Genomic DNA, 8,210 nt, shown 5'->3' with positions numbered 1-8,210 from the left:
TCATAATCCAATAATAAACATTTTTGTTATTGTTCTGTCCATCTTGACAATATATGTGTTTCCTCTCTTAACTTTTAGATTTCAACATTTTTTTCTGTTATATCAGTTTATTCAAAGATATCACTTAAAAGAGTCAACTTGCATAGCTTAGGAATGTGGACTCTAGCTCTATCAATATTTTGATTCCTATCTTGGTCATTTACTGGCTGTCTGACTTTCAACAAGTAACAATATTCTGAGCTTCAATCTCTTCATCAATAAAACTCATAACGTTACAGTCAGAACCAAATGTGATTATATCTAGCACATAGTATTCCTTCAATAAATGTCAACTCTAATTGCTATTATTTGTGATTAACTCATAACTTGTCAGAGTAAGAGATAATTCTACATGGAACTTATTTTTTAGATTTTTTTCTCTGCTAATGGCAAATAAAAATATGAGTAAGATTTAAGCTAAACTTGTTTTGTACCAGAAATAAAAAATTAAACAAGCATTTCAATATTTTTTGAATCTAGGTTTTTCCAAAAGATTTACTTGGAAAATACTTTGTTCTGGTAGATTTTATGGTTAGATGCATCATGGCACTGATCTTTCTGGCTCTTTCATTTTTAAAGCTCCTTTTTATTACTCTTTCAGCTCATACATTTCTTATCATTCGTAAAATTTTCTATTTCAAAACAGTGTAAAAATTTTATAGTAATTACTGAATGAGGCTCAAACATGCAAAAGAAACCCAGGATTAATTTTACTGCTTATGGAAAATTATTACTTTTGATAGGATCCAATGGTTAAATAAGCATCAGATTCTATCCTCCGTATGTCAGAAAAAAATATTTTATACCTCTTCCTCTATCCCCACAATCAGTCTTGATACATTTTCTTGATTTTCTTGTTGGTCAACATAATAAACCAGAAAAATCACACTGCTCACACCCTGAGCTGTTTCCATAACTATTTAGTAAGATGACTCTAGCAAACTAGAAAATCCTGTTTCACAGTCATCGTTGGAGTTTATGTATAGACCTATACCTATGTTGTGTCTTAGCTGGGTCACAAAGAACCTATGAAAAAGCCACACAGAATATTTACAATTGTATCAATTAACAGCTGACCTATATATTTTGGCAGCTTTATTTTAAAATTATCCTTCTTTTTTCAGTTTCATTTTTCTCCACAAGACAGTTATTGATCTTAATTTACTTTTCTTGTTTTTACTTTATATCTCCACCCATTAGGAATGTAAGTATGAGAAAGGCAGGAAATTTTTGTTTTGTCCACTGCATTTTCCTCGAGATCTAGAATAATGCCTGATACATAATAGGCACCCCACATATTTTTGTAAATAGAATAAATAAAATTGACATTACCTTACTTTAAATGCTATCAATTTAAATGCTATTTTTATTTTTAAAAACTAGGCATATAATTCACTTAGATGTTACTTCTATATAAAAACAACAAAAACACATTAATTATATGTTCTTTCCTGCTAATTTATCAACTAAAACACTTTGCCAGCAGAACCTAGGATATTATAAAGCAACTTAAAAATACATACACACACACACACACACACACATCAATGTATCTATGTATCTATGTATGTATCTATCAAGTTTCTTGAGCTACTGGAATCCATATGAATGGTAATATAAGTAATAGCTGATACACATTTATAATATTAAAACACATAGCTTTTAAAATGAAAATACATAGCTTTTTAAAATGAAAATACGTAGCTTTCAAAATGTACAGTAGTAGAATATTGATTTCCCATGTTATATACATGTACATATATATACAGTCCATCATAATGATGCTGTTGGTTCTTATATTCCTTTTTTACTACCAATTTTTGAAATGAATACATGTGCAAAGTGTTCCTGAAAATAACCAACAAGAGAAAGAATACATTTAAACACTTCATGGAACAATAATGTAAACCCTTGTTAGTCATCTGTTTTACAGCCAAGAAGAACACAAGTTGAAAACAGTTCAAAGACAGAAATTACAGATAATGCTGACTCCCCTAAGGGTTTATAAGAACAGAAAAACTCTTCCTATTTGTGTGGTATAATATCAATATTTAGCATAATTTAGTGGGACACAAATACAGATCTTCATATTTTCCTTTTCTGAAAAGCCTTTATATTGTTTAAATATCATGTTGAATTAGACTGTAGAACTCTCTAAATTGGCTAAGTGGTTCTACAATAGTGGAACTGAATCTAGGCTGCCAGGCAAGTGCCAGCTCAGCATGATTTCTGAATAGTTGGTAAATGAAGCCTCAACATTCTAGAGCTTTAAATGAAAGCACTCTCTTAACAGAAATTATCTCAGAATTACATGTCTGTTACAATAACAATTTTGGAAAAAAATACTTTCATATTTGAAAGAGAAAAACAAATATTGTATCAATTAATTGATGAAAAGATAATTATTGAATGTTTTCAGTTAATGCAACATTCACTGTGCTACCTGTTATGGGGAATATAGAAGAATATACTAAAAGCAGATACCATAGATCCCCTTTCCTTAATGATGTTTTAAAAAATAAACAAAACATGGTGAGACCAAATGGCATTGCCAAGAAAGACAAGGCTAAATTGCATCATTCATGTTCTCTTGTGGTGCCAAGTTTTTTCAGGGGAAGTTCTAAGATTTCTTCTATCTAGAAAGGAAGGGATCTAATCAATTCACTCACAGTAAGAATTTCTGTCTGATAAGTATTATTTTTAAAACAAGGAGAAATGATCATATCATGACAATGAATCACTAGTGATAAAAGCCCTAGTATCAGGAACTCAGGAGTAGAGGGTATGTCTGACCTATGTGCCTCAGTAGCTCCAACCATCACTCTTTTCTAACCATCAGTGCCTAGCTGTGGAGAAAGCGTTATCATGGACAGGGAGAACCAGAAGCAGAACTCCTGCTGTCACAACTTTACATATGGAAGTCCCAGGAGGGGATGTGACTGTCTGAATCATGACAGGAAATAAAATATAATGTATAAATACACAGCAAATGGGAAATATGCAATAGAACTGTCTTTCGTGAAAGTGTAAACATGCAAATCTTTCATCTAGAGAAAAACCCAGAAAACAAAGATAAACTATCAGCATCTTCTCCTGAAGGGAATCCTCTACTGTCACATCAATGTATGCCTTTCTAATCGTGATACTTCTACATGACCTCTCCGTGTGTATCTCTGTGATGGCATCCCAGGTGTGGGATAAATAGTGTGCCATGTATTTTAATGTTGCTTCTCATGATTTGAATCCACAGATGACACCTGATTAAGTGCCTTCTTGGTGCAAATAGGGGAAGGTCAGTTATTTATGTCCAATGCTCCATGCCTAGCAAAGCTTGAGAGAAAGAATTAATTTGATAAACAAGTATATAATTCAGGCAATGTGCCACAAAATCCAAAGATAAATATGACAGGATTACTGTGTTGTTTCTTTCTGAGGATAGACACAATAGGGAAAACAATGCAAAACAGATACTAAGAAAGATTTACTAAACATATATTTATTGAAAAAATATTAATTTGTTTAGAGAAGTCAGAAATACTTAACAGAAGAGGTGATTTTGAAAACTCTTACAGGAAAAAAATGTAACTATTTAATGTGTACTATATTCTTGTAGCAATTTGGATGCTACTTGTTTACAGCAGTCCGTGAAAATCTTGGTTCTTCCAGCTACATTATTTATACTCAGGAAGGATATCATTTTTCTTTCGAAACTGTGTCAATTGCTAACATACTTGGCATTTTCCAATTTAACACTTGGAATTTCTATTTCTGTGAATAGTAAAAAGCCTGTGATATGTACTCACTTGTGATTTTGATGAGGCACAACTTTGAATCATAGCTTTGCAAGATTGGTGTGTGGAAATGAGTCATGTCGCTAATGCGTGATTCTGGTGACCTCTCATTCTCCACAGCCAGACATGGATTTGTTGTTCTGTATTATTTGTTACCTCAGCAATAACTCTTGTGCCATGAAACTTCATCTAGATATACTAATCACACAATGAGGTATATAATAGAGCATATTCTATTTTAGTAGTGAAATTAACATTCATAACTTTATAACTTCTGTCCTATAGTTATTGAATCACTTACATATTGGAAGTCATTCCTTAACAAGTATAGTTATATTTTAATTTTTATAGGGAATTATATATATTAAAATATCATTAGAAAATTTGAGGAGTCACAATAGTCTGCTATTTTCTCAAGCAATATCAAGTGTATTCCATACTTCCCAAACCAAAAGGGCTCAATATATTCTTGATAAATGGGCATGATAAAAGCAGAAATATTTTCATGTTCATTATTTCTTTTTAAAGAATCTCTATAATTTAAATACTGCAATATGAATATAGATTGTATGGGCATAAACAACTGCAATTATTTTTTTAAAGCTAAATGGCAAACTACTTATAATAATGATAAACTGCTCACTTGGGGGTTTTAATTCTTAATATATCAGTGAGGACCAGTTTGTAAAATGTCTCATAGGCTTTGATGCTTAATAACTATCTAGCATATTCCTTCACTAATGATAAGACAATGATGGAACTATCAAAGGTAAAGTACTTATTACATAAGCACTACAAAGAGTTTCTATTTGCAATGATTTCACTGTGACAATTCAAAGGATTTTGAATCTTTGTACTTATTTTGAGTTATAAAAATGTGCTACTATTATACATGTTGCTGTAATTTAATTTTATAAAAATGTTTAATATAAGTAAAAATATATGACATTTTATTCTAATATCTTAATTTTCTTCTTAAATGTGGCCAAGATAATTATGATGTACATAATTATAATTATGCTGCTTGGATATATGCACATACCATCACAAGCAGAGAGTAAACAGGTATTCTTCAGTGAAGGCTCCATAAACTTTCCTTGACAGGGCACTTTTAAGGGTGGCTGTTTTTAATAGTGTCCTGTTCTTTTAATGTCAAGGCATATACTGCAGAGTGAAAACCTGGTGGATGCATGTAATTGTTATTGTTCATTTAAATTGAAAATTCCAAATAACATGAAAATTCTAGTCTTCATATTTGTTTAAATTATTTTCATTAGCTATGTCTACTAGAGTCACAAGCCAGCAGTTCCCCTGGTTTGACTGCTACCACTAAGTGCTTTTCTTTCTCTGCCAGAACCACTTTGTGTGTATATGTATACATGTGGGTATGTGTATATATATATATATATATATATATACACACACATATATATCATGTATGTGTCTATACATATATATTATATATATAATTTTTTGATATATATATATATATATATCTGTTTTTTAGATGGAATCTCACTATGTTGTCTAGCATGGCCTCAAACTCTTGGACTCAAGCAATCCTCCTGCCTTAGCCTTCCAAGTAACTGGGACTACAGGCCCATGCCACAGTGCTCAGCTTATTTTTCTATAGTAGACTTTTATAGGATTAGGATGAGCTGGAGGTTTTTGTTTGTCTGTGTTTTCTTGATGTTTAAAAAATGTGGACACCAATTTTAGTTCTTGCTAGTTTATGCACACAAACACATACAAAATGTCACTTTTGACCATTTCTTCATGGGTAAGGTTACTTCTGTAGCTGCTTATTAGATAACAGCTTTATGTATTCTAATATGCTTCCTTCCTCTCTATTTTGCTAATCATATGAAAAGTTAATTTTCTAGCCCTCTGAAACTGTACAATGCTATATTTCCCTTTACTTTTTCCTTATCTTTAAAAGAACTATTGTAATCAGACTGAAAATTCCTTTTAATGTATAAATGCTAACTCCATAGGTTTTTCAATAGTGAAAGGAAAAAAGAATAAAGTCCTTGCTTCTGCCAGTCTGCAGATACATAAATAAAATAATATATTCCATATTTTACATGTGATAATATATATTTAATTTATGGAAAAGGCAGGTATAGGTAAGAGATGAGTGAGTCTACTCTTAAGGTTATTCAGTGTAACATGCAATTTGAACATTGTTTTATCTCCCAGTTGGCCAGGTAATAAAGCATATAAATTATACATTCCAGTTCATGATGCATGAGTTCTATTGGCCCTCAGATTTAGAATCAGAAAAAATGCCTGACTTCCTGCCATTTTATAGTTGTATAACATTGGCAATACTTGTCTTCTTTGAACATCCATTTTTGGTGCCATAAAATGGGATTGAAAATATTTCAGATCAGCAGTGTAGCAGTATTTGTTTAAGAGGATGCCTCTTTGAGTTTGATTTCTGGCTCTGCCCTAAACTATGTGATGTTGGGCAAATTATAATACTTCATTGCTCTGTGCCTTGATTTGATCATTCACAAAACAAAGATAATAACAGTAACCTACTCCTTAGTATTATTGTGAGGATTAAATGAGTTAGTACATGTAAAATAGTGTCTCTTACACAGTAAATTCTCAATGAATGTACTATTTTTATTTTTAACATTATTTTTATTTGGAAGGTTCTTGAAAAAATTAATCAAAAACAGATAATATTCTGTAAGCATGAAACATCACACAAAGTGGTAGCATACAGCAAAGGAATTTAGACATAGCTCTTCTGCATCTATTCTTAAGAATTTTGTTATTGGTCTTCTTTATAACACTTCAGTATTACATATTAATCCCCTAGCAACTTGTTACATTCTGCATTTAGTTTTTGCTTAGCCCCAAAGTATTAAAACAGCTTTTCAAAGCACTAACTTTCTGATTTGGGCACAATTTATTAAAACTTATTATTAATTCACAAAAGTTGGCATCTGACCATGAACTTCCTCAGAAATAATTACAAAGCAAGAGCATTCAGCTGCCTCAAAAATAAATTCAGCTTTCTTTCTAAGGGGGGAGGATTTTAAAATAAAATGCTATTCTTTTATCTTTAAATTGATTTGGAGACATTATAAATTCTGTTTTTTAAGAATCAATCAAACATAATCTCAATTAACTATAGCCAGAAATTTCAATAAATAGGAATAAGCTTTTAAAAATTATCATGTTGGTCACCACAAAAAAAGAACCTCCACAGAATTAGATATGCCCCTGCACAGTATTATAGGTTTAAATATACAACTCATATTCCAGAGCTATTATTATGGTCTCAAAGTCTGAGACTGAAACTGAAAGATGCACTTCAGCTGCAAATATGTAGCAATTATCATGAAATGAACCTCATTCCGCATTCTTGCTAATCACCATGGTAACCTACATTCAATGGATTCTTTCTGGGAAATATTCCAGACTTGATCAGACATTTTTAGTTTAGAAGTTTAGAATATTTTTACTTACTTGGTTGCTTATATTGTTGTTTTTAGCAATATATAATGACATTATAAAAAGAATGTTCTAGAATATTGAACTGGTTTGACAATTCCAAACAAGAAGCATATAATAATAATGTACTTAGGTTCAAAAGGCATAAGAATAATTGATGAATTATATTTACTTATAATATTTCATAAATATGTTAATGAATCCATAAAGCTTATAATTTATATACTATATCATAAGTGATTTAAATTCAATATTTGACTACCAAATATATATATATATATATATAATCAAATAAATCTATATACTTCATTTATGTACTTTCAATTTTAATATTAAATGCATTGGAGATTGAAACATCCACCAAATGATATTAACAAGAATTTGTCAGTTAGCCATTGCAAACAAAAATGTCAATTTTGTCAGTTAAGTGTTTTGAGAAATGTGTTGTCTTGTGATAAATATCAGAAGGGTGATGAGTTTTAGTACTAATAAATATCATTTTCTCAGACCTATTTACAGGGCTTGGGAGATAACCTACATGTCAGAGTCAGAGAACAAGGACATCTGCTAGCTTCTTAAGGAAACTGTCACCAAGTCTAGCCATGCTGGCAGGGTCACTGGGAGAAAACTCACAATGAACAGCTTGTTTTGGATTGAAAGAAAACCAGGAGACAGTAAAGTTACATTGAGATTGATTGCCAGGTGTCTAAATCATATAGCTATAAGCCCCAGAGAGCAAGAAGTATGTCCCCCAAGTGGTATATCCATGGCACAGACACTTACCCTGGAGATAAAATTGAAGAAGGTAATCTTGTTTCTACCACAATTGTTGGTATTTGCTAAAAATACTCCTGCTCAAATTCTGAGGCCTTTTGCCAGAACCCCAGAACTTAGAATTTAATAAATAACATA

Source organism: Cebus imitator, unplaced genomic scaffold (assembly GCF_001604975.1).
Source record: "Cebus imitator isolate Cc_AM_T3 unplaced genomic scaffold, Cebus_imitator-1.0 Scaffold400, whole genome shotgun sequence".
NCBI classification, from domain to species: Eukaryota; Metazoa; Chordata; class Mammalia; order Primates; family Cebidae; genus Cebus; species Cebus imitator.
The sequence above is the reverse complement of the archived record's forward strand: the minus strand, read 5'-3'. Positions refer to the sequence as shown.